General features: G+C 36.3%; 1 non-coding gene across 1 annotated transcript; it reads left to right on the top strand.

Annotated features, from left to right (window-relative positions):
* Positions 1-3078: 3078 nt before the first annotated feature.
* Positions 3079-3197, top strand: LOC111757458 (5S ribosomal RNA). Its single transcript, XR_002791802.1, has one exon. It is a non-coding gene; the product is annotated as a 5S ribosomal RNA (ribosomal RNA).
* The last annotated feature ends 22139 nt before the right edge of the window (positions 3198-25336 follow it).

Here is a 25336-nt window from a genome sequence, read left to right as displayed (position 1 = left end):
CCACATGGTGTTGTTAATGGAAAAGAAATAAAAGTTCTCAGCAAATTAACTTAGGGCTTCTCCAACATTCCTTAGGGTAGCTAAAGTCTCTTAATATATGCTTGACATTTTACTTTTGATTGATATTTCATATTAACAAGCTGGCATCTCCTAAAGGCTTGAAGTCAGGGTCATTTGACTAAGCTCAGTCACCCGTGAAAACTAAGCTTAAAGATTTAATGAAGGATATTATGAACAACGGGCCAAGATGATTCTCATGATGAAAATTACTGTAATGACACGAGGCAAACCATCCAAGCCAAACATGGGTTCTGTCACCGCAGTGGACTTCTGGATTAAGGCTACCCAACCCTAAAAGAACTTCTTGCTAAAGGTTTACTGATGACCCATCTTTTTATGCACAGCAGATCAATGGCTGAAATAATTGGGTAAGAATGTAGAATATACAGAATGACCCAATTTAAAGTGAATTCTCATTTTAAAGTGATTCTAAATTCTTATACTCACACATGGACTTGCATCTTCATGGAAAAAGACATAAATGTGAAGCACATACATGTCCTTTTCACTTGGACTGTCCCATGCTGCCACTGTGAGACTTACTAAAAGATGCATTTGAAGAATCACCCAAAGTGAATAGGGCAAATTCAGTGGGAAATGTGAAAGTATTTTTTCCTATTTTTAATAGAACACTGTAGATTTTCATTGACAAGATAAATACTTTGTGGTTAGACTTTTGTAATATTATGCTTTATATTAAAAATTGTTGATCTGTCTACTATTTTGATTGTGTTATAAAGGTTTGTATTATGTTCAATTTATTATATTTATGGCATAACTTTATATACTTCTTTTGAAATTTACATTTTTATTCTGATTCAATTGCTTCCAAAGTTGATTTTATTCTAATTGTTAAAAATACTCACATGATTTAAAATGAAAATATATTAGATAAAATGAATTTCAAAATTCATTTCAAATTTTCATTTCAAGATTCATTTCAAAATTTCAAATTTCAAAATTTCAAAATTCAGTTTCAAAATTCATGGATAATGAAAGAAGAGGGATTTTGATTTATTTCAAGTTGGTGGCAAACATGCTCTAAGCTCACCCAGCATTAGTGTGAGGAGGAAAACACTAATGTACAGGACACACAGTGCGCAGCACAGCATGAGACCCACTCCAGTGAGAGTGCGTCTGGCTCCAGCCTTTCATCCACATTGTTCCTTCCTTCCTTCCTTTCTTTTTTTTTTCATTTTTCTTTTTCCTCAGTTTCTTCTTGTGTCGTGAGACTCCCTCTCCTTTCATCTGGTCTTCTCCATGGTGTTAAATTCTAGCATCTGAGTTGATTTTCTCAGAGAGGCTCTCTAGCCTGCTACATATCAGTCTGCCATCTTTCCAGGATCTGATAATGTGAATTTTTCATATAAAATAATGTGCAAAGATTTGGAATGAAGTCTATTTTCCTTGTTAAGTCTGGAGCTTTGAGAAGTTTATCTTTCTTAATGTAAACTACCTTTTTTAAACTTTACTTAAAAATTAATTTACTGATATATTTCAAAGTACAAGTTTCAGGTAATTGTCTCCTCTGAATGGTAGGACCTTTATTTTTTAACAGTTTTTTAAATATTTATAACAGTAAGCCAACTAGCCAAAATATCTTAAATATGTAAGATTCTAAATGTGACAAATTGTTTCTCATGTTCCATTTAAAAGTGAAAAGACAACTTGATACTACTAGTTGGAAATCTAAAATGTTATCATGTCATTTTAGACAGTAATTGCAGCTCTAGGAATTTATACCAGCAAGGAAAATGGCAGTAAAGACCTCAGAAGACATTTATTGAATAATCATTTGCAATAATGAAAAAATGGAAAAATCGTGAAAATTTGAAATTAGATACATAGACTGGTAAAATAGAACAGAGAACACAGAAAAAAATTCACAATACTATAGCTATCAACCATCTGATAATAACAGAAATGTATGATCCAAAAAGAAAAGGAAGGAGAGAGAAAGAAGGTACTTTGTTATTTGCAAATACACTCCAGGGGAACAATTATACAAAACGGGTCATATTCTAGTAAAATTTCTGGGCTTTAAAAATAGAAAACTATTTTGATGGCTAAGCAGTAAATCACTCACATCAAATCACTCACAAATGAGATAACTCCCATTCTCTTTGGAATAAGAAATGCTGTTAATAATTATGTCTATTATTTTTTCCATTAAAATAAAAGAAAATTTATTTCTGCCTACATGACAAGGAATAAATTTAAACTATCCCACCAAAAGCCAGTAAAGGAAAAAGTAAAAATTCAGCTAGATGCTATCATTCAAGTGAGCATTTTAATGTAAAGGAGTTGAGTATTGCCAGTGTTAGCCATGCGGTAGCTCATGCCTGTAATCCCAGCACTCAGGAGGCAGAGGCAGGAGGATTGTTGCAAGTTTAAGACCAACCTGCACTACAAAGTGAGTATTGCCTACAAATAACTCAATAAAACCAAAACATTGGAGACATTACAGGACTTCAAAAGAAGATAATAGTCAACCAGAATGGGCATCATAATGAATCTTATTGTCTTTATAGTTGTTGCCTATACTTTCGAACTTGGTACTATCAAGCATAACAGAATAGAGGAAAATCAGTCAAAACAAGATGGTGAGAGCAATACAGGGTTTCAAATCAAGTTAATAGGAAATCAATGTGGGTTACTATAATATATCCTGCTATTTTTTATTTATTTTTCACTTAATTAAAAGGATAAAAATGAAAAAGTAGATAATGAAAAGGAGATTGAGAAAAAAAAGAGGGCATAACAACAAAACAGTGCAGGTCAAAACATAGCCATTTAAGCAAAATAGTGTTTCACCACAAGATAATCTCGGCATAAAAGTAGTTACCATAGTGTCTCTTTCCTTAAAATCTTTGGGTATAACTTTGTATACTGTAGCATCAAACAAGACAATGTAAAACCATTCAAGAGAATGACAGTATTACAGAGTATTTAGAATCAACTAACAGAAAATTAACAATGGTTTCTGTATAATCTCCTTGTCTATAAAAGTTTTTGTTTATCTACGGCCATACCACCCTGAACGCACCCAATCTTGTCTGATCTCAGAAGCTAAGCAGGGTCGGGCCTGGTTAGTACTTGGATGGGAGACCGCCTGGGAATACCGGGTGCTGTAGGCTTTAAAAAGAAATTAAAAAAAAGTTTTTGTTCATATTACCACATATAATAAAATCCAATAAGATACAACAGGTTAAAACCAATGGAGACAGAAGAACAAAAGCTTGATGGGACTTCAAAACAAGATGATATTAAATCAGCACTACCTATTATGATGTCTTGTTTTCTCCAAAATGGCTGTTCTTACCATCCAACCTTCTCTGCCTCATTTCTGTTGAGCTCTTTTTCTGTCATTAGTTGTCAGTTTGTTTTCTTCATTTTGCTTTCTGCTCCATTCATTGTGGCCTCTCTGCCACTGTTTCTGAAGTCTTGGTATTTTTCATTTTTAGAATATCCTGCAGTATTCTCTGTAGAGTTGAATTGGTGGTTGCAAATTCCCCTACTTCCTCTTTATCCTGGAAGCACCTTGTGATTATTATAGCACCTTTTGATTATTATATGCCTGGGTGTAGCTCTGTTTGGGTTGTAGGTGGCTGGAGTCCTTTATGCCTCATATATCTGAGTATCTTTACCTTTTGTTAAATTAGGGAAGTTCTCCTGGACTATTTCTGTGAATAGCTTTTGTAGTTCATTTGTTTGTGTCCCTACTTCTTCTTTTATATTCTTAATTCTTAAGTTATAGATCCTCTTATCATCTTCTAGCCTTTGTATTTTTGCTATTTGTTTTCTTGTTATTTTTAAGAAGTCTTTCATTTCATGTTCCCACCTTACAAATCTGTTCTCTAGTTCTGATAATCTATCCTTAGTTTCTTTCAAGCTGTTATGCCAGCTTTCAATAGAGTTTTTAGTTTCCTGGTAATCTCTTTGAACCTGCTTCACGTATTCTATGTTTTCTCTATTTTTCTCCATCAAACAATTCTCCCCTTTTTTTTGTTCTTCCATTCCACCATCTGTTTTTTCTTGGGCAGTGTTTAGCATTTCTCTAACTATTCTACTTATATCTTGCTTTATTTCATTAAATACTTCATTTTTGAACTCGTCTATGAGGCTTTGGAGATATCGCTTTATGTCTATTGGTGCCGTGTCTGATATTGCATGTTTTCTGTCTTCCTTTGTGTTTCCCTTTCCTGGATCAGTGTTCTCAGGATTGGGGACTTAGGACCCTTTCTTGTTGCTTCGTCTTCCCACACTTTTTGTTCCTTCCATATAAGCATATGTAGGAGGCCCAGTTTTTTTTTTTTTTCTGTTTGTCTGTTACAGTTTGTTTGAATTGCACCGGCTAGGTGTTTCCACCCACTGCAGTGTACTAGGGAGACACAGACCCGGGCAGCCTCTGCTGGGCCCATCCCTCCAGATCAACCTAGTGAAGGCTTCACTGCTAGGGTGCATTGCCAGGTGCAGGGACCTGGTTTGGGCTAGCCTACTGGGTCTTATTCTGCAGTGTCACTAGGCCAAGCACTCCCACCAATCCCACTTGAGAAGGGAATATGCGACTAAAGTCACTGCAGGGCCCTATTCTGGCTAGTCTGCTGGGTCCCAGAATGTCCTCTGTTGAAGCCTCCTAGTCTATGAAAGGGTCCCTGTTTCTCTCACTTACTGCGGGTTGATGCAGGGCTCCCTGACAGTCCCACTCTCAACGCCATTTGGTTCGCTGATTCCTGCTCTCAGAGCTTTTGCTTCTCTCTCCCTGCCATGCTGATTGCGACACAGCAGTGGCAGCAGAAAATTCAAATCACGGCTTCCAGTGGCATGGGATCCAGCTTCTGCCCTGAGATTTTATCTGTTCCTGTTATAACATCAGGATTGCATTTCCAGTTGTTTTCTCTCAGCTTAGTTCATTCCTGGGTCAGCAGAGTACATTTCCCCTTGCTTAGGACTCCTCACACTGCACCACTCCTGGATTCTAAGCTGGTAATCTCAGAGAGCCTACGTGGCTGCTGTTATTTGTCCACAATGTTCTCCCAGAAGGGAGGGAAAGATATCTTAAAAATAACAAGGAACCAGGAAGTAACAATACGAAGGCTAGAATATGAAAAGAGGATCTATAACTTAAGAATAAAAAAAAATGAGCAAAGAAACAGGGCTAAACACAAATGAAATATAAAGGATATTCACAGAAATAATTAAGGAAAACTTTCCAAGCATAGGAAAAGGAAATGATATCCACATATGTGAGGTATACAGTACTCCAGTCAGCTACAACCAAAATAGATCTACATCCACACATATAATAAGATCCCAGAAATTCATCACAAGAGCAAAATATTAAAAGTGATCAGAAAAAAGAAGCATCACCTATAAAGGAAAACCCATCAAAATCATGACAGACTTCTCAACACAAACCATCAAATCAAGAAGAGCTTGGAGTGAAGTATTCCAAGCCCTGAAAGAAAATAACCTCCGACTTAGATTGATGTACCTTGAAAAACTCTCTCTCAAAATTAATGGAGAAACAAGATGTTTCCATGACAAAGAGGAATGTGGCAGTTCATGATCACCAATCCCATCCTACAAAAAATACTGAAGGATATTCTAGACAGCGAGAAAAAAATCACCTGGATTCCGGCAACAGTGGCAGACAGGCCTCAATGAATGGAGCAGACAGTGGAATGAAGGAGAAAAGTAGACAACCAACAGCAGAAAATTAGCATAGCAGAGATGAGACAGAGAAGACTGGCTATAATTTCTAACACAGATTGCCTTGATACACTAACAAAAAGAAACACAGACAGAGTAGATCAGGAGATAGGATCCATCGAGATGCTCTGAATAGGAAATATACTCAACCTGAAAGAGGATTAATGAACCCAAAGTCAAAGATGAGAAAACGATGCTCTATGTGACAGGGAACCAGAGAAAAATAGGGACAGCTTGGACAGCAGTTGCAGATAGGTTGTAAAGTCATAACACTTTTGTGTGGTGGAGAACTATTCAGCTAGAAGGAAGGAAAACCTTGAGGCTTTCCTCAAAGTAAAGGAATACAGTAGGTAAAGGAATACAGCTCAAGATCAAGCTCAGGAGTAAAAAGGTTTGGAACCACTTAGCCAGACCGTGGTTACCCCCCACCCCCAATCTAGGTAAAGGAATACAGCTCAAGATCAAGCTCAGGAGTAAAAAGGCTTGGAACCACTTAGCCAGACAGTGTTTACCAACCCTGCAATCTAAAAACTAAAGGAGTTAGCGGGGCCCAAAATGTGCAAAGCATCCTGAGAAAGGGAAAGGGGAGGGACTGTAGGCAGAGGACATTGTTAAAAGTGTATAAGGATTTAAAAGCCACATTAGTCTTATCACTCTATTCAGTTTGGTTTTATTCTGTTTCGGTCTGTCTACTCATACTAGATTTGAGGGCACAGACCGCTATCCTCAAAATAGCAGGATATATTATGGTAACTATCCTTAATTTCCTATTAACTTAGCCTGAAGTCCTATATTGCTTACACTGTCTTACTATGACTGATCTTATTTTAATCTGGTTTGTTAGATCGCTGTTTTGTCTTGACTGATTTTATTAAATTTGTTATGCTTAATAGTATCAAGTCTAAGAGTAGAGGCAACTTCTCTAAAGATGACAGGATGCAATAGGATATCCATTCTGGTTTGATTATTAACTGCTATTGAAGTCCTATAGTGTCCCCAATGTTTTGTTTTTATTAATATTGCAATGTAGTGCTATGATCAATTATATTATGCCCGATGATATAGATAGCCCTATTGAAAATAACAAGAGACATTATAGTAACTACTGTAGATGACCTAGAATTGTGGTTTTATATGTCTTTTTCATTTCATGATTTTCTAGGAATTTGTTTTCTTGTCTTGTTTTGATCTGTTTTTCCTTCTAATACAGAAAGGATAGATATACATGTAGAGATTAATGTATGTGTAGAACTTCTAAATAGTTTACGAGAATAGATTCTATAATGCACGATGTAATGAACAGATACTCTGAAGAAAAAGAGACACTAAGATACCCAGTGCCAATTCTGTAGCGTCATGATATAAAATCTAGCAATACTATTATTCTCTGTCCAGAGTGATATTAGTCTGTTTTCGTTTAATTTCAACATACATAAAGATATTGTCTTAGTTACTTTTTATTCCTTGCTGAGACAAAATACCTGAAGCCCAAGTTGGGAAAGGAAAGGTTTATTTCTTAAGTTTTTGGAGGTTTCAGTCCACACTCAGTTGGCTCCAAGGCAGGTGGGCATGGCTGGGTTGTAGTTCATGGTGGATGGAAACAGCAAGCAGGAACCAGCAAAAAGCAAGACACACCTTCTTCCTGCCATTACATTACATCCTGGCTCCACCCCTAGCTGGGTGTAGCACTGACACCATCAATCCAAGCACTAGACAATGAACCAATCACAAACGCACAATGCAAACTCATGAGGCCTGGGGGCCACAGATATAAACCATGACAGATATGGACAGCTATTTTGAAAAGAATGAGAGACATTATGGCAGCCATTGTTGACTTTCCTACTGTCTGGTCTTGAAGACCTCAAATGCCTTCATCATCCTGTTCTGATCAGTTTAGCACTATTTTGTTTGGTATGAATTCACTGTGTGTGAAGATATTGACAACTATTTGGAAGAAAACAAGAGACAATATGATAGTGAAGATCTCTGGAGGTCTTGCTTTGAAATCTGTGTTTCTTACATTGTTTTCTTATGATCTGTTTTATTCTGTTTTTTTATGTTTAATTTTACTCTCTTTAAAATAAAAAAAAAGATTAACGTTATCACCCATAATAGAGAATATTTACCTGTGTAATCGATTTCAAAGGAAACTATTTTGACTGCCAAAATTTCATAAAATTTCAACTTTGTTACCAATATCCACTTTTCCTACCTTGAATTTGATTCATTTGCATATGATATTATTTTGATTGAAACTCAAAATAATCCTAGTTTTATTAATATTATATGAGGTTTCTCTTTTCAATTTTTAAATTTTATTAGTTCAGGTTTACAATTTGTGCAGTTTACAATCATTTTGGGAGTGGTTACATATACATAGCCCAGGTTTCTCCTTTTTTTAATCCCTCCATCTCCCCACTCCTACTGGGATCCCCCACTCTCTCTATGTGTTCTCGTTGATATTATTGTGTTAGCTCATGTTGTCATACACAGTGTGTATATTAGTCGGGGTTATTAGGTTTCTACACATGGCGCACCATTATTCCTCTCATTTCCCTTTTTGCTCCTCCTCACCCCTCAGTGTTGCTCCCCTGGAACATTTCCCTGTTACAAGAGACTGTTCCTGTGTCCCTTTCAGTTCACTCTTTATCATTTTCTTTGTTTTTATTTTTCTTCAGTCAAATGAGAGACACGACACAGTATTTACTGTCATGTGTCTGATTTATTTCACTCAACATTATTTTTTCCAGGTACATCCATTTTCCTACAAATATTTCAAATTTGTCATTCTTTATAGCTGAATTATTTTCAGTTATGTCTACAGGCCACATTTTCTTTATCCAGTCAACTCTTGGTGGGTATATAGGTTGCTTCCAAGATTTAGCGATCATAAATTGTGCTGCTATAAACGTTAGTACGCATGTATGTGATAGTATGATGAGGTGAGCTCTTTGGAAAGTTACCCACCAGGGACAGTAGAGTCTTACGGAATTTCTAATTTCAGTTCTTGGAGTAATCTGATTTCCATAATGGTTTTACATATATGTTGTACCTACCAATAGTGCAGGAATATTCATTTTTCATTACAGCCATGCCAGCATTTGTTATGGTTTGATTTCCTAATAATTTCCATTTTTTTCCAGAACAAATGGAATCTTAGTGTTTTAATTTATATTTCTCTAATGGCAAGAGATGTTGAACATTTTTTTCATACGTCTGTTGGCCATTTACATTTCTTCCTCTGTGTTTTATCTATTCATTTCTCTGGCCCATTTCTTGATTGGGTCTTTAATTTTAAATGGTTTAATTTTATTTTGAATTCTTTGTATATTTTATATATTAGCCCTCTGTCTGAGGAGTAGCTGTCACATTTTTTCCCATTCAATAGTTGTCTTATTACAACTATTATTTTTTATTGATTTTTTGCTGTACAGATGCTTTTCAGTCTTATATAAACCCATTTTTGATTCTTATTGATGTTTTGTGCAATTGAAATTCCATTTAGAAAATCCATTCCTACACCTATATTTTCAAGCGTTTTACCTACTTTATCTTCCAGAAGGTTTATTGTTTCTATTTTAGTGTTTAAATATTTGATTGATTTTGATTTTAGTTTAGTGTATGGTGAGAAATGAGTGCTCAGTTTGACTCTTTTCCAGATTACCAGTTTTCTCAGCGTCACTTGTTGAATATGCTGTCTTTCCTCCACCAAATGCTCGATAGCTGAAGAGGTCTGGTGAGGTTTCCGCATCCTCAGCTCTGTCCATTGACCCACATGTCTGTTTTGGTCCTAGCACTAGGCTGTTTTTTTTTTTTTTCACCACTATTGCTTTGTAGTGTTGCTTGAAGCCAGATATTTCCATGCTGCCTGCTTTGCTAATATTGCCCAAAATTACTTTTGCTAGTCTAGTCTCTTTTGGCTCCATATGAATTTCAGGGTTTTTTCTTTAGAACTGTAAAGTGTGCTCTTGTTGTTTTGATTGAGACTGCATTGAATATAACTGTTTTGAGAGTAGAGATATTTTGACAATATTGCTTCTGCCTATCCAGGAGCAATGACATCTTTCTATTTTCTGGTGTCCTCTTCAATCTCCTTCTTCAGGGTAGTGTGGATTTCTTTTGTGGAAGTCTTTTACTTCGTTGGGATTAATTTTTAGATATTTCATTTTTATTGAAGGTACTGTGAATTATGAATTGTTTTTGTAATTTCTAAGTCTATTCATTGTTGGTGTACACAAATGAAAACAATTTTCATGTGTTGATCTTGTATCTTGCTACTTTGCTGAAGTTCATTATTAATTCTAAGAGTTTGGGGTTGGAATTCCTTGGGTCTTCTATCTAGAATATCATGTCATCTGCAAATAATGATAATCTGAGATCTTCCTTTCTTATATGTATCCTTTTTATTTTTTTCTCTTGCCTAATTTCTCTGTCTAACGTTTCAGGTACTATGTTGAACAGAAAAGGTGGTAGAGGATATTTTTATCTTGTTTCTGATTTTAGGGGGAATGCTTTTAGCATTTTCCCATTTAAAACGATGCTGGCTATTGGTCTATCATAAATATCATTTATCATATTCAGGTATGGTCTTCTCTACCTGTTTTCTTCAGGTTTTTCTCATGAAGGGCTATTGGATTTTGTTAAAAGTTTTTTTCTGTCTCTACTGATATGATCATCTGGTTTTTAATTTAATTTTATTTTAAAGAGGATAAAACAGAATAAAACCAATCAAAACAAGTCAGTATAAGAGATACAGGACTTCAAAACTTTACAAAATCAACCATACTTACCATAATGCTTTTGATGCCTTCAAAATAACTGCAGATAACTTTGCATGTTGTGAAAATCAAACAGAACAGAATAGAATAGAAACAATAATAATGAAACAATGAATGCAATAAAGGACTTCAAAACAAGCCTATAGTAAATTCAAAATTACTAACATAATATATCTTTCTATCTTTGAAATAGCTGCTCCTACCATTGGATTTGACATAATCAAGCAAACAAAAGAGAATAAAACACAACCCAGCACAACAATGGAAACAATATAGGACTTCCAAAACAAAACCATAGGGAATCAATAATGGCTGAAGTCCTCAGAAAGAGATCCCCTCTAGATGTCACACTGCATACCACTATCCTCTGAACCTATGGTCAAACTGCTGGCCATAGACCTGCAATGTTAATGAAACAGCAAAGCACCACAGGCATCCAATTGCATTTCACCTCAATAGCTATCATCACAGCCTGTGTTTCTTCAGATAAGCCAGTTGCTTATGTGGTATGTGTGCGTGTGTGTGTGGTGGGGCGGGGGGAATGATTGGTACTTCGTTTGCCAGCCTGCATGCTGGAAGGGGTTTGGGTCTGGATGCTCCCAGTCCTGCAGGTACTTGTGCATGGCCCATTTTGACTTTAGTTTATTGCATGGTGATAGACATGAGTTTAGTTTCAGTGAGTCTGGGGAATTTAAAGACTTGGGAAGAGGAGTCTATATGTTTGGAAAAATAGTAAAGAAATGGGGGCTGGGGATTTAGCTCAGCGGCATAAGCGCCTGCCTTACAAGCAGGCAGTCATGAGTTCGATCCCTGGTACCGATAAAAACGAAAAAAGACCCCCCCAAAAAAATAGTAAAGAAATATACTAATAATATTGTCTCAGGTATTTGAGGTAAAGAAATCAGATTAAGAGATGAGACATGAGACAGAAGTTTGACACCTATTAAATCAGAGCCAATAAAAGAACAAATGCCTAAATATAGCAAGGTAATAAACAGAGAAAATTATAAAAGAACATAATCCCACATTCCTAAAAACTTACACCAGTAAGATATTTGGAGGGAACAAAGATTAAATATTCCAATGAGACAGCACACATTAGATTCTCAAGTAGTGTCATCGCCAGAGCGTCTGGGTGCTCATGCTCCAGTCACTCCTCTGATCCCTCCACCATAATATTGAAGCTCACTAGACTCATGACTTCTCTCTGCCAGGTTGAAGGTATTCTTGCAGAGTCTGTTCCAGTTTGAGTTTTTGGTTTAGAGACTCTTGCTGTCCCTGTTCTTGGGCGAGATGTTGGATGAGGCAGACTAGTTCACTAGCACAGAGTTATCCACTGAGTCAGAATTATTCCTATGCAATTGAACTAGCTACAGTAGTAACAGCTAATTCATTACAGTGGTATCTTTCTGGGCTGGTTGAGAAATAATATACCAAGAGATCCTGTTGTGGTTCTCCTTTTAATCTTGAGGAGAAATCCACAGCCATAGTGTAAGCACTGTAACACCCAAATCCTGACCCATTGTCCATGTGCACCAAATGCAATACATGTGTCTTTCCCATTGAAGCAAAACAGCCTTCAAAAGTAATTTTATAGAATCGGTTGTCTAAAGCACAGGGTGGAGAGGCTTGGGTAAATTCAAGATGGAGAAAGAAAAAAAGAAAGTAAAAAAAGAAAAAAAAGGTTTTTAAAAAAGTCCTCTGCTCTGTGGTATGGAAAGGAGGATGGGGTGGGGGCAAAGGACCCTAACTAGGATAATGATATTTTAGAAAGGGACAACAGGGAAAATGGATACAGAACTGAGAGTGGGAAATAGGGATGGGAAATGATTCTATGATAGAAATATTAGGGAAAAAGCTTAACGGAGACAAATGAAAAGGTGGAGAAGAAAGAAAAGAAAAATTGAGGGTGAAGAAAACACAAGAGAATGAGGCCAGGTGAAGAGACATGTGTAAAATAGGAGGGATATAGGTGGACAGGGAGAATTCCCTCACCCTTTATAGACTATGTCGAGAGGGAAAAACAGGTAAGAGTAAGTGAGCCCTACATGCAGAGACATTCGCATAAAAGAAAAAGTATAAAATAATGAAAGAAAAGCATGGGGGTGTACAGAAGGAGAAAAACAACAAAGATTAAAAAATAAAACATTGAAAAGTTAAAATAAAAATAAAAATAAAAAATAATACAATCAAATAAAGAATATCAAATGAAACTTCTATGGCTCCCTTCCTCAGCCTGGCCTGAGAAGCTGAGCTCAGGCCCGGACTCTCTGTGCGTGCTGGAAGTCTAAGGTGGCAGGCTGCCGCCAGAACAGTGCTGGGTGCACAGCTCTGCTTGCAGTGGAATCACAGCGCCAATGTGAGCCTGCAGGCCTGGGTAGCTCAGGCTGAGCCCGGCCTCTGATCCTAAGAGCCCAGTGTGACTTCTCCAGCACCTTCCTCTCAGCAGGACTCCCCCATCTGCTCTCCCGAGATGTCCTTCTGTCATCCACTCTGGGAAGGTGAGGGCTGTTCTGGGACTGAAGCTCAAACACCCAGCCGTGCCCTACAGTGGTGTCCCGTGAGCTCCTCCTTCATGACTGTGACTGTGGGCACTTGCACTGTGATTCACCAGCTTTTGACTCTGGAGGGCCACTCCATTCTTTTTGATATTTCCAACTGTAGAAGGTTCTCCTGGTCCTGGTGCAGCTCTCTGGTTTTCCTTGAGTGGAGAAGTTGTTAGCTTTTGCTTCCTGGGTGGTGGCTATGCAGCTGCTATCAGCACTGGTATGCAGCATGTCTCTGAGGCAAGCTCTATGTCTTCTGGGTTACTTAATCCTGTTTTCTTCTCTTTATCAGTGCCCTGTGGATCCAGTGTACCTTCCACCCTCTTCAGTTCCTCTGCAAGTTATTGTTTTCCAGATGCTACAAATTTTGTCCTGGAGAAGCTGAGTTGCCAGCACTCACTGATCTGCCATTTTTCCAGCTGTCTTTTGTTTTTATAATAGCTAACCTGACAGGTGCAAGAGGATATGTTAATGTGGTTCTGATTTGCATTTCCTGGATTATTTGTGGCTTAGAGCATTTTCTTCATATGTCTGTCAGCCATTTATGTGTCCTGCTTGGAGAAATATCTAAGACCTCTACTCATTTATAAACTGTGTTATTTTTTATTTTGTTTTTTTCTATTGAGATGTCAGAATTACTTACATTTTTTGGAGAATTACCCTTTATCTGATATATGACTTGAAAATATTTTCTCCTGTTTGAGGCTTGTCTCTTAAATCTTTTGATTGATTCCTTTGCTATATAAAAATTTTTGGTTCTTTGTAGTTCTACTTATTTATTTTAATTTTTAAGTATAAAAACAAAAATACTATTTACTAAAGTTTAGCATGGATAGTTTCATGACTAATGGAAAATAAGCTACATACTTTGAAGACATATTGGCTAAGACTAATAAAAAGATATTTTTAAGAGATTTCTATAACCAGTTAACTATCCTATTCACAATAAAACACACACATTGAAGGCCTTTCGATTGTTTATTGTATACATAAAGAGTTAGAATGGTCCCTTGCACTGAGTGGCTGTCCTGGATAATCCATTCTTTGTATACTGATGGACACCCTGGTGGCATCTGTTAAAGGCCACACTTCCAGATCAGACCATGCCAGCTCTAGCAAATGCAGCACGAGTGAGAACCCATTTCCTCTGCTGGCTCCAGTAGAGCTACTGGTGACCCATGGTGCTTCCAGAGGCCCAAAAAGGCAAAAACTGTTATTTTATTATTTGTGCTCTAGGTATCATATCTATGAAATCATCATCAGGACCAAAATGATGATGGTTTTCCCCTGTACCTTCTTAAGTTACAAATCCTATGTTGAGGTTTTAAATTCATTTTGAATTAGTTTTTTGCATGTATAATATACAGTCAAACTTCGTTCTTTTGTATGGATATGTGCTGTTTTCCCAACATCACTTGTCGAAAAGCTTATTCTCTCCCTATTATGCATTCTTGGCATCATTTTTGATCAGTTGACTGTACGTGTGGATTTATTTCTGGAATCTGTATTCTGTTCCATTGATATGTATTACGTTAATGGTAAAATGAAATGATTTTTATTAGTGTAGTTTTCTAATATATTTTGAAATTAGTGAGTATGATGCCTCTAACTTTGTCCCTTTTTCCCAAGGAAGATGTAGTTATCCTATGTTCCATATGAATTTTAGGATTTTCTCTCACTTCTATAAAAGACACCTTTAGGATTTTGATAGTGACTGCATTAAATATTTAGATCACTTTGGGAAGAACAGATATTTGAGCAATATAAAGTCTCCCAGTTCTTAGACAGGCTGTCTTTCTACTTGTGTCTACTTTTTCTTTCATGTTTCCTAAGTTTCAGTAAAAATTTTTTTATATTCTTAAATTTCTTCATAGATATTTGAATTCTTTTGATACTATATAAATATGATAATTTTCTTCATTTTCTTTTCAGATATTTCCTTGTCATTGTATAGAGATACAGCTGATTTTTCTGTGTTTATTTTATTTTGTATCCTGCAATTTTACTGAATTTATTTATAAGTTCTGGCAGTTTTTCAAAGGAGTCTTTAGAGTTTTCTATGTATCAGATGATGGTTCCTGAAAGTAGGGAAAATTTATCTTTTATTTTTAGATATTTTTCTTTATCTAGTGTTATGCTTTTGTCTGGGTGTCCCCCCAAAGCCTAATGCAGCCGTGGAGGTGGCTGAGTCTAGTGTTTGAGATTGGTTCCTTGTCTAGCACTGGGATTGGCAGTGAGAGTGCTGCGCCCTCCCAGGGGTGGGTAGCTGGAGTACAATACAAGGGCGGGAAGGAGGCATGCCTTTTCCTTTTTATCCTTCTCACTCTTGTCTTTTTTGACCACAGTGAAAGGTTAAACCTCAGCCACACCACCCTGCCTTTGAGCCAGCTGAATATGGACTGCAACCTCAAAAGCCTGTAAGCTAAATAAACTTTTCCTTCTGTCTCCAAGCCTCGCTCTAACAATCTCTCTCTCTCTCTCTCTCTCTCTCTCTCTCTCTCTCTATTTTAATTTCATAAATAGGTAATTCATTTTTTTTTTTTACTCTGGATTTCAGCAACCTCAACATGTGACATTTTTCTTTCTTCAGTTGGTTATGAACTTCCATTTTTCCATTTAAAGGAAACATTTATATCTCCCTTCTGGCATATCCAAATCACTAACATCATTATTCTTGCACTTTGGGGCCATATTAAGAGCACTATTAAGTAAATATGGGCCGCTTGAGCACAAATATGGCGACACTGGGGCAGCTGGCTTGATAATCAAGGTAACTACTAATGGGTGAGTGAGGTATAAAGCATGGATATACTGGATAAAATCATATCTAAGTAGGACAGAGGGTGGTGATATGAGTTCTTATTATACTATTCAGAATAACATCCAGCTAGAAATTTATGTATTGTTTATTTCTGGAATTTTTCCCATTTAATTTTTTCAGATATGTTTGACTTCAGGTAACTGAAAAAATGGAAAACAAAAACATGGATAATAGGGGAACTGCTGTGTTTTTGTTACAGTTTACTTCTATTTATCTTGTATATTTTATGATATTTTTACTGTTATTTTAAATACATTTGTCTCAATTTGTATTCTCAAATGTAATTATTATAGTAATTTAATATTCTTTAGTTGCCTGTTTACTTACCTTTATTAACGAGTTCATACTGTCAATGAATTCATGCTATCATGTTGCTGTTTAGTGTCTTTATTTCAATTTGAAAAACTTTCTTTAACATTGGCTTGGAAGATACATCTAGCAGTGATGATCTTTCTATTTCTGATATGGGCAAATTTTTCTCTGAAGGAGAGTTGTTCTGGGTATAGGGACGTGGTTGGCAGGGTTTTTAATTTTTTCTTTCATACCTTTGACTATAACATTGCATTTCCTGCTGGCCTTTAAGAGTTTTGCTAAAAATTCTGCTAGTAGTCTTTTGCAATTTTTTTGTACATGGCAATTTTTTCTCTTGCTGTAGTTAAAAGTTCTCTCTGTGTCGTTGGCACTTGAGAATTTGTTATAATATGTCTTGCTGTGCATAATAGTATAATTTAGTGTAATTTGGACCTCTTAGATATGAGGGCTTATTTCCTTCCTTAGATTAGAAAAGTTTTCTGCTATTATGTCTTTGAACAAACTTTCTGATCCTTTTACTACCTCTTTCCTTCTGAGACTCCTACAGTGTGGATAATTGTCTGTTTGATGGTGTCCCATAATTTCCTTACGTTTTTCTTATTCTTTTTTTCTCTTTTGCTCCTCTGAATAGATTTAGCTTTGACTTTGCTGATCCTGTCTTCTGCTAGTATGTTGTCATGCCCTTCTAGTAATTTTTCAGTTTACTTTTGTCCCTAATCACTTTGATTCTTTTTAAAAACACGGTGTTGCTATGTAGACCAGACTGGCCTCAAATTCACAGTGATCCTCTTACCTCAGCCTTCTGAGTGCTGGCATCTTAGTTTCTATTTAACATGTCAAAAATATTTTCTTTCTCTTGCTGACATTTTCACTTTTATCTTGATTAACATCTTTATGAGACTTATTTTTAATTCTCTGAAAAGTAAATCACATTTCCTTGGGATCCCTTTCTGGAGATTTAATTTGTTCCTTTGTTTGAAACATCTTTGGTCTTGTTCCTCATTTTTCCTAACTTTGTGTTAGTGTCTGCTTTGTCTAAAAGCAGGAATCTTTCCCAGTATTAATGGATGAGGCTCATATAAGAAAAGACTCCTACCAATCAGCCTGTACAGATCTGATGGTCCCCAACAACTCCCTTCATAAACCTCCCAAGCAAAAAGCAGGCAGTTACAGTTGTGTCTGTTTGCTCCAGTAGGAGGACTCTATCAGCCTACGCCACTATCTCTGTTCTTTCCTAAATGGTTATGATGCTCAGAACCTATCAGCGCTTTAAGATTGGAAAGGCACAGGCTCGTTTTTGAGCATGCTCTCAAAAGGTGAGTCAATGAACACACAGAACTACTCTTGCATTTCCTAAGGGGAAGTTGAGAACTTGGATTTCTCACCTGCTCACTAAGTACTGCACAGGGAGAAGGATCAATGGCATCAGTGGATCAGCCCAAGCTATAACCTCCATTCTTTCTGGGCACCTACCTGTGCTTCTGGACTAAACAGGTGATTGTTTAGGGAGAACAAGGTCCCCAGCAGGACAGTATCCTCCTGAAGCTTTAGTGAGTCTGGTTTCATGTTTGTTTGAGGTGCAAGGGCTTTCCAGGTAGTTTCTGATTTCTCAAGAAAGGAATTTTTCTATGGATTGTTACTGAATCGGTATGTTTTTTGGGAGAAGGAAAGTCCACTCATTAGCCCATATAATTTTATATTTAAACTGTGAGTATGGGTTTCTAAAATAAAATAAAAATTAAGTATAAGCACAAAAATAGCCATAATTTCCAAAAACTCTTTTGAAATAATCTTTTAAACCTAGCATTGGTATCTGTCCTTTCAAAACAGATGATTATACTTCTGATCCAGCTATCAGTGCAGGAGCAAGAGAGATATATTTGTTACCTGTCTTAAATGTCAAATTCAGAATTTGAAGTAGATACCTTAGCTCAAACTCTCTCTTTTCCCCAAGACTTCATTTCTAGACAGTGGCTATTGGTGACTCTTGAAAAAATGATGTTCCACAGAGTCCTTGCTAACAGGTCTCCTAGTCTTATGTGAAATGGAAAATAGGTGTCCTAAAGAATGAAAATTAATTCTAAGCAGAATCAAAGGGAGTTACATGTGGCATTTTTATTATTTGGGCACAAGTTTTATGTCTTTAGTAATCATGTCAAATTTCTTTTACTTTCTTTGAATCCTTTGTTCTTGAGACATCTTTCCATGGTCTCTAAATAGAATTTTCTTCCCACTATTTTTGTCTTGATTCATTTATGTTCATTTCAGACATCTATTAAGATAAATTTTCTTCATGAAATCTATTCAAAGAGCTTTACTGACCTCTACATCCACTATTCCACTATTTCATTTCTCTTAGAGCCAATGTTTTGTGTTAACATTAATTTGTTCCTGTTTTCATGTCATCTTTGCATGTGTTGTTATATCTTTTCATCTGCACTTTGTTCCCCTATTATATTGTAAATTCCCTGAGAATGAGGACAATGTCTTTATCTTCATTTGCATATCTCCATGGCATCTAGTGGAGAATGCTATTAGAAGGCAGCACTCATTAAATCAAATATTCACTGACAAAATCATGTCTGGGTGGGGAAAATATAAATTATGCAACACTCAACATAGTTGTTACATGATTTTTATCCTAAAAGTTCTTTGAGAAATGCACATGATTCATATTATGTAGAACTACATGCTGAGTAGCTTCATAAAACACTCATAAACCAATGTACTGACATAATTTTATAGTATTACAAGTGACATATAGCAAAATACAATTGATTTTCTTATATGTGCACAAGGTTAGACAAGTAGAATTAATTAATTCATTTAATTAATATAAAAATAAATGACAGAATTTTATAGTATAATCTTTCCTTTCATCATAAAAAATGTCAACCTGCCTATACATTTATATAAAGTTGATGTTAAGATTGGTAGACTTTCCAGCAGACACAGCTCTTTATAGTACCCATAGTATATTTAACCCCACTTCTGATTTTTAGAAACTTCATTTGGCTCACTTTTCAGTCTCACCACAATTCTGTTAAGTTCACAGCTCTAGAATTCTACTTCTAGTGCCCTAAACAGAAATATTAAAGTCACGTGCATTCCTTTAGTGCCAGTAATTTTCAAATAGGGAAGAGCAACTGAATGAGGAAGGAATTAATACAGATCCTACATTCTACACCCAGAAGGTATCATTTAGGAGTTAGGACTTAGACACAAATAATTTTAACAAGCATCATCACACTTATTTCTGAATGTGGGAAATCACTCAGTGACTTAGCCCAGTTTCTTCATTATGGATATAAACAGGTTCTGTTACACCACATGTGTGCATGTGTGTGTGTGCATGGTAAATATCATCTGCTCCTCTTGACGTCTAGTTCCTAACTCCCTTTTGCCCCTGTGTCCAGTGCCGGGACTCACATCGCCTCCATTATTTGCAGTGTTCCATCTTCCAGCCTGTCTCATCTGCAGTATCTTCTTTCATCTTTTCTGCAAAGTCAAATACTTAAGGTACACATTTACCGTGTGCTTCCCTCTAGCACGTTCATGCTGTCAACACTGTCACTGAAGTTCTTGAACTGGTTCTCTGACACCAAATCATATATCCCAGATAGGTGGCCTTCAGGGACCTCAATAAAGTGAGCACCATAACATCTCATTTTCTAAGAAAAAATAATCTCAAAGTTCAGTGCACAAATGTTCTGGTGCTGTTTTCTCTGTCTGATTATTTTAATATATACATATATTGCATTATCATTTAGCTTTATTTGATTTTATCTCACATTAAATTTAAATCTCATGTGGAATTCTATATTTCCATATTCTTATAGCATCTAGTGTAGAACATGCACATCTATATATAATAAACTATTAATACATTCTTGATACAAACAATTGAATTTGTCAAAAACTATTCACAAGCATTTTGCCCCATATTTGACAATAACACCTTTCCTTAGAATTATCTCCTTGAACAAGCTGATTTCCATAAGTCTGCTAGGTGTGAAGTTTGGCACATGTGTGTCACCTTCAGGACACATTAGTATCAGCCTGGGCTCCACTGTGGGATTTCAGGTGGGATTTCCCCCTGCTGAAGAGCAGATGCATACACGCATGCCTGATTTGATAGGAGAGTTTCAGTTTCACATCCCTTTTGCCTTTCCCTTTCCTTTAATCACTTGACAAAGAAATTCCTTCTTTTTCATAAATGAATTTTGTGTTCTCAGACACATGAAGGAATGGAAGGTAGTGAAGTATGGAAGACACTGAGTGCACAGACTGTGCAGTTAGTCACACAATGACCCAAGTGGATGAGGCTCTGCTGTTGAAAGCTGGGTATCTCAGCAAAGTTACTTTACTTTGTATCTCAACTGCTCCATGTGTAAAATGGGAATAAAAACAGCAAAGATGCTAAGGACTCAATGAAATAGCATTTTAAAACCCTTAGATAGTTGACTGGCAAAGACAGTGGTACATAAATGTCCATGTTATGGTTAATTGAAATGGACAATAGGGAAATAATTGATTCATAATTTTTAAGTTTACATCACCTTAAGAATTTGAATCACAGTAATATTCAAACTTGTATAAACAATTAAGGTTCCTAAATTCTGCATGCTTTTTTTCTTTGTTGTTGTAAGTCAGTTATTAAATAGGGGAAAGTTTATTTTGTAACTTTGAATGATTCCTAAGAGAAAAGGAGTACACTAAGTACATCTTATATATAAATATGGAAATAATGCTTATTACCTTTAGGAGTCTTACAGGTAATTCTGTAAGACTCCTTGCCTGCCCATTTCTGTAGTTAAGTTGCTAACCACGTGTTGAGCGAGTCCTTGTGTAAATCAGTGGTTATCACCAACCCAGGCAAAGCTCCTTTTCCAAAAAGTGCCCCCACTGGAGATGTGGCAGGGCCTTAAACATTCCTACACACATTTAAATAGTGCTCTGGGCTGGAGGTTTAGCTCAGCAGCGTAAGTGCCTGATTGGCATACGCAAGGTCATGAGTTTGAGTCCCGGCACCAAAAAAAAAAAAAAAAAAAAAAAAAGGTAAAAAATAAATAATGCTCCCCATCCTTCAGGCTTTTGCAACTTTTAAAGGAGATTTAAAGTGGATTTCCAAACCAACAAGTCTCTAGAAAAAGCATTTGTTAAATAAACATACTTGTTATATGGCACCATGAGAATTCCCACAAGGGGTGTCCCTAACCATCCAGAGATGGACAGGTTGGGATTTTAAAGAACGAAGCAGTAAGAGCCAGGGAGTCGGTCCAAAGCATTTACCAGGGACACTCACTTACAGAGTACCGTGGCTTCTCCATGAGCCGGACAGCAAGATGTTCTACTTGGCTATGTTCACAGCAACAGGGGCAGCTCTGCAGTTGGTATGCAGCTTTCAGGAATTTGGGGTTCAGGACAGGGCCCGGTTCAGTTTTCAGTGTTTTAGGTAATAACCTAAATAAGTTTATCAGTGACAGGAATTGTTCCAGAGCCATGTTTGGGCTCGATCTTGCTAGAAAAATCCTGCCACTGGCTGGTTATGAAGCCCAAGGCACCCTGAGCTTTTCAGTCAAGACACGGGGAAGAAAGTGAGGGGACCCAGGAGACCGCATAAGACCGTGGCATGGAAAGCTGCAGAGAGTGTGTCAGATTCAGTTTACGTGTTGTCAACTTCTGCTCATAGCATTGCACGTTCTTTGTCTTTAAATATCCGTGTGGAAAAAATATTCGTTAAATTAAAATCTCCAGTTTTAAAAAATGCATGACACTTCAGTAAACAAAAATTTCTGAGTTGAGAATAAAAGTTCATTCAAAGTGTATTTTAGAGGTATAAGTTTCATTGCTGTCTCAGCATGCCTGTTTTATGTCTACTACTTCATTTTACATATGTATAGTCCTTAAAATATTAGAAATGCTTGGGTTGGGGATTTAGCTCAGCTCAGCGGCACAAGTGCCTGCCTGGCAAGTGGGAAGTCATAAATTCAATCCCCGGTACAAAACAAACAAAGAAACACAAACAAAAAATATTAGAAATCGTCAAGGCATGTAACCAGCTATTAGTTTCTGACCTAAATAAGTATGCAAATATTTTATGCACTTAAAATTTGCAGCATCCTTGTAATGAAATTCTTTCCGTTCACTAGCTTGCACATTTATGTCAGTGAAGACAAGGCGATAACACCCTCTAATTTATACCTTAAATTTCTTTGCATTGCTTTGAAAGTCAGAATATATGCAAATGACATATAAGCCTCATAATTTAGTATAGATTCCATAAGCTGGAGGGCGACATCGTTTAGTCAGCCCAATAAATACATTATATCCCTGGAGCAGTGAACAGTGCTTGATTCCAGTGCCTCAATTTACCCCTCCCAGCTCAGAAGCTTACTGATTCATTTTAAAACATATACATGAAGAAAGGCTACATGAATGGTTCTACCATGAATTTCCAAGAAGAAAATCAGAGAAACTTTTATGATGTGATATTGGGCTGAATTATCTAAAATATAAAGACCCTTGTTACTCTGGGACCTTACTTCTTGGGAACTAAACTACACGAGGTGTCCCAATACTCACTAGGTAAAGGCCTAGTAATTTCTTGGAAAAAAGTGTAATTTTGCATATCTGGAAAATCATCACAAAGAAGCAAGAAAGAAACTACTATTTCTGTGAAAGAAATTTGGGACAAACCTAATTTCCAAGTAGATGTGCATTTTTTAAAATGTCTAGATGTATTCCAAGTTCATATTTAAGAAGCTTGAACTTGTATTTACAGACTATAAGCATGTAGAATTTTCAACAGGACCTCACAGATCATAATTGAATGAAGTTTATCAAAATACAACTTTTTAAAATTTAGCTAACAGAATGCACAAAGTACCAAATATAATTAAATATCCTCAAAATCCTCAACAGATAGCTGCAGGCTGGAATATGCTATGCAAAGGTAATTTGTACTCGTGGTCAGAGGATTCACTGTTCATCACTAACATATGTGGAACAGCTTTACTGATTGTTCTATGGAAAAATAAAATGGCTTATGGAACTGTAAAATGCTCAACTTTTCATGCTAATTAACTCCTTCAATTTAAATTCAAGAGAATGTGTGCCTTTATTTTAATATACTATAAAATGAATATTATTATATTTCTTTAATCAAAATATTATAATTTCAGACTGGTGAAGGAGTTGAATTTTCCTCAAACCGATGATGCAGTCATTTATTTGAGCTGTAAAGTTTACCTGGTCTTCTCTACAGCCACCTTGCCACATAGAGCAATATTATCAGTGTGTGAAAATGCTCAGTTAGTTGATGTAATGTTTAACTACTGAAACTTAAGAATCTAAAATCACTGGGCATGTTTCATCCTACCTCACTGCAGGTGCTCCCCGTCGTAGCCTGCAGCAACTTCTTAGTTCTTCCATATGGCTAGCAGGGCTCCAGACAAGTACATGCAAAAACTCATGACATGAAGTAAAACTGCATAATTTATGCCACTCAGCTAAGGAAGTTCATGACAACAGTCAATTAAATAATTGTGTGGTGAATTTTAATTCCACTTATGAAATTCAATGGATGATTAGATTAAGAAACATAAAACCCATGGAAGACTCCAGAAATGAATGATCTCTAATTTTCAGTGATGCAGGTAGATCAGTAATATACATAGAAAGTGATATTATGTATACAATTCTGTACATTGAGGATTTATATATAGCTGGATAATCTTGCCAGTTTTATTGGATACAATCTGTTAAATGAGAAATCTGATTGGATAGATACACACATATCAGAAGCCCTAGTTATATTTAGAAAAGAGCAGAGGATTCAAAATACAGAAAAACAGAAAGTCCAAATCTACTCATCTACTTGGAATTAAACCTTGAGCTAACTATTTGGCTTCCTTAAGGTTAAATTTCTTCATTGTGGAAATGTGGGAAATGATCATTAAAATCCCTTCTTAAAAATTTAATAATTTTATCACCTATGTTATATTTATATTTCATTATGAAAAAAGATAAAGGTAGAAGAAATAAATGCCAGCTGAATAGGAGGTCATAAAGTAACTTTATGATTTGAATACATCTAATTGTCATGACCTGTGAAAATTTCTTACAAGTTAGCAACTGTTACCAATAATCCTTATGTAAAAGTAGAAAAGAAACAGGATAAATAGAGCTCTCCTGTTCTTCTGCCCCCACTTAGAAGAAAGAAGGTAGTTATGGACTGAGGATATAGCTCAGTGGCATAAGCAACTGCCTGGCAAATGCAAGGTCCTGAGTTTGATTCCCAGTACCAAACAAACAAACAAACAAAAAAGTTGTCATATACAGCTGAGACACTTGTCCTTGGAGGGGAAACTGGGACATATTTCCTGTCCTCCAGACTCACAAACCAACCAGAATGCTTCCTTTCAACCCTCCTTCCTGTCTACATAAACTGGGTTTGACAGATGGTGGCTGTCATTATTGCTGCTAACAAACTTCTGTCTAAAAATTATGATAACAACATGGATGAACAATGAGAATATGAAGTCTCTTCCACAAACAAGAAAATTGGCACGGACAACAGGCAGAGGGACATGCATCCTGCTTTACTAAAGACAAAGGAAGTGCAAGGTAAACAACATGATACTTTTGTCTAAAAGAACAATCTTTTAATGAAATTTGAAAAAGAACAAGTCTATGGCCAATAATTAGGAAAAAAATGGAATTAACAAATTAGAAAATAGGAATAGTAGCACAAATCTCAAAATTTTAATGGAATTTTGTATGTGGGCTTTAATAGTATTCTAAAATCTAGCAAAGAAACTAGATGATCACAGCTACAAAACTTTCAGAAAATAAGATTAATTAGCAACTACGTAAATGTCTTAGCTTTCTATTACTGTAGCAAAATACTTCAGACAATTGTAAAGAAGAAAGGTTTGTTTTGACTTTTGAGTGTGTTCTCTCCAGGATTGCCTAAACCTATTGCTTTTAGACCTGTAGTGAAGCTACTTATGGTGAGAAGTACAAGGTGGACTAACCATGTTTAACTGGTAGCTGGGGACAAAAGAGGATGGGAGGAGGAAGAAGTGGGGGCGCCACTGCCT

The sequence above is a fragment of the Cavia porcellus genome, unplaced genomic scaffold (assembly GCF_034190915.1).
Source record: "Cavia porcellus strain 051 isolate PalLab524CR breed Dunkin Hartley unplaced genomic scaffold, mCavPor4.1 scaffold_4, whole genome shotgun sequence".
Lineage (NCBI taxonomy): Eukaryota > Metazoa > Chordata > Mammalia > Rodentia > Caviidae > Cavia > Cavia porcellus.
This window is presented reverse-complemented; position numbering and strand designations above follow the sequence as displayed.